Source organism: Rhagoletis pomonella, unplaced genomic scaffold (genome assembly GCF_013731165.1).
Source record: "Rhagoletis pomonella isolate Grant_MI unplaced genomic scaffold, Rhpom_1.0 Rhpom_scaffold_00004, whole genome shotgun sequence".
Lineage (NCBI taxonomy): Eukaryota > Metazoa > Arthropoda > Insecta > Diptera > Tephritidae > Rhagoletis > Rhagoletis pomonella.
Window position 1 is genome coordinate 60,187,209 of NW_023458558.1, and position 2,824 is coordinate 60,190,032.

Below are 2,824 nucleotides of genomic sequence, written 5' to 3' on the forward strand. Positions count from 1 at the left end.
AAATTTTCAACGGAACCTTCTGCAAAGTTTTTTATGGAAATGATTTGAAAAGTTTTTTTCCTCCCCTGTTAATTTTCTACAAATGCAACTTAGCAACTTGTCACTCTAAAAATTATCAACATGATTACTTCTTTCAGAAATATTCCATTGTTACTGTTACAAAAGTGTGTTGAACAGTGTTATAATAAATATGAATTTCATTAATTAATTTGTATGAAAAAAATTATAAAATATTTGTTTCTGAATTCAATCACTTTGTACAAAATAAATATTTATATATAACAAATAAAATACGTTCATAAAACGAAGCAAATTCTTTTAACAAAATTCTGGGAGCTTTTAAAAAATCCACTTATTGCACTTTTTCCTTGTTTTTTTAGAAGGCCCTCCTAGTAAAACTTTTAGCCCGATACTTAGAAGGTATTGATACATACTCTTTTTCGATGCTACTTCCAAGTACAGGTCGATCGTGGTATCGTTTTACCTCTAAAATATGTTTTTCATCTTAATTTTTGCCAATCGAAGTCGCATTAGCATTACGCACTACCATTCCGCAGGACCTGGAGTCGAGCCCAGTTTCCGACTAACAAGACTGACGGTACTAGTCATAGGAACAAAATTTGTCTCAAAGTAGATGCAACTTATGATGTTTTACCATAGTTGCCAACTTGGTGCTTTAAGCACTAGATTTAGTGCTTTTTGAAAATTAAAACGCCAAAAAAAATGGTTTAGTGCCTAGTGCCCTGTTTTTAGTGCTTTTTTCTGAACTAAAATTTCTGAATTTACAAGAATCTACAAATTTAAATGCACTAAAATGCAAACCATTATTAATAAAAAGATTAAGTTGCAAACCCACGTTCTTGCGCTCTTGTTAAATTGTATTCGCGTTGAAAATGCTAGCACGCAGATAGGTTAAGTATTAATTTTTTTATTTTCTTGATTATTGATTGATTACACAAAAAATTTTAACTTTTTTTGCCACCTGACTTCATCGGTTTTTGTAGATTTTTCGATGCAGGATCCAAGTCTGGCTGCAGAATTTCTCTACCACGTCAGAATTTGGAGAACCTCTAAGTGTAAAAACACGGTTTATTATAAAACAACAAATTTTTTTGCTCATTTCTACTTAGGGTATCATTAACTATTACTCTTCCCCTTCAAAATTTAATTTCGTTTATTGCGATTCGATTGTTCTTTCTACAGATGTATCAGTTTTAATGTGCAGTACTTCGGTATTACTTCGTAAGCATGAATGTGTATTTATTTATACATACATGTAAATATTGTTTATTTTTGTTCTTGTGTTTACCACAAACTGTTATGAAAAAAGTATCCTTTGATTAAAAAAAAAAATTGTGTGCTTTTAGTGCGGTAAAACGCTCTTTTTACCAAGGTTTGGTGCTTTTTCAAACTCAAAAGTGGCAACACTGTGTTTTACATCAGGACAGTAACGAAGTTTAGCCTAATGCTCAAGCCGTCTACATACGAAGCACTTGACGGTACTTGACGGTAACTGGTGTTGAGACAGTTTCTCAACGGAACGAAAGCACCCAGATTTTCTTAGAAGTTCGAACGAAAAACTACGCCAGCTGGATGTGAATTCAAGGTTAATTTTGCATAGTTTCAGCACATGTAATTATACATGTTTGTATGTTAATATTCCAATTATGGATATAAGCTTAAATTAAATCAATTTGAGGTATATGATTTCATTAAATTATACATACTTTAAGGTACGAAAACTAGGACATATGACGAGATGTTGATTAATTGCTTTTGAGCTACTTTATGCTCGAACTAACTAAAGTACAATTGGCGAAGCAATTAGCGCTATTATTGATCTCATCTTACAACTCGTGACAGAAGTCATTTTAATTTATCGATAAAAATGAAAGTAATAGATTATTCTAGTATAATATAATATGTATGTATGTTTTAGGCAGTGGCGGCAACAATCGGCTTTTAGCTTCAGGCACTAAACGGTGAAGTAGTATGTCAAGCAACAGTGATGGGCCTTCGACAAGTATTGCTAAAAGTCTTATAAGCAACCTAGAAATAATTTTAGATTCCTCCAGCGAAAGCGAAAGCGGGTGTAAAATCTGGAGGCATTAAAAAATGTGAAATTAAAGCTTAATTGGAGGCCAATCTTAAAGAAAAACGAGCTCATCTTGGTGAAAGTCCTCTCGATTGGTGCAAAACTAAACTAAAATACGACAAATTTGACAGATCTGGCCCGCAGATATTTGAGTGTTCCACCTGCCAGCATTCCAAGTGAGCAATTACTCAGTGCAGCAGCCTTATATACGGGCCTCTAAGAAATCGCCTCATGGGCGAAAAGGCAGCAAAATTACTTTTTTTTTCAAAAATAATATGCCCCTTTCGAACGTTGACTACTATAGATTAAAATGCTGTACAGGTTAAGCACTCATCCCATGTTCTTATAATTTACGAAACTTTTAAGTAATAAAAACGATGACTTAAGTTGGTTATAGCTTTTTTAATGTCCTTCCTAACATTCCCATTCCCATATGAAAATATGACATTCGAAACATCCCTAGTATGTACTGTATGTACATACATACATACTATGCCCTTTTTAAGCTGACTCCAACTTTTGACCCTACTTCACTTATTAGTCGTACGAGGATTGTACGGGATAGAAAATTAACAACTGCTAGTTGATGATAAAATTCAAAACCGTAGCACCATATGGTATTCCGTATGCAAATATGTAAGCTGAGAACAGTTTGTGTTATCTTTACGTCAAATGTTAACGTAAAGTTTACATACTTTGTCACTAAATAACATTCTCGCTTTTACTGGC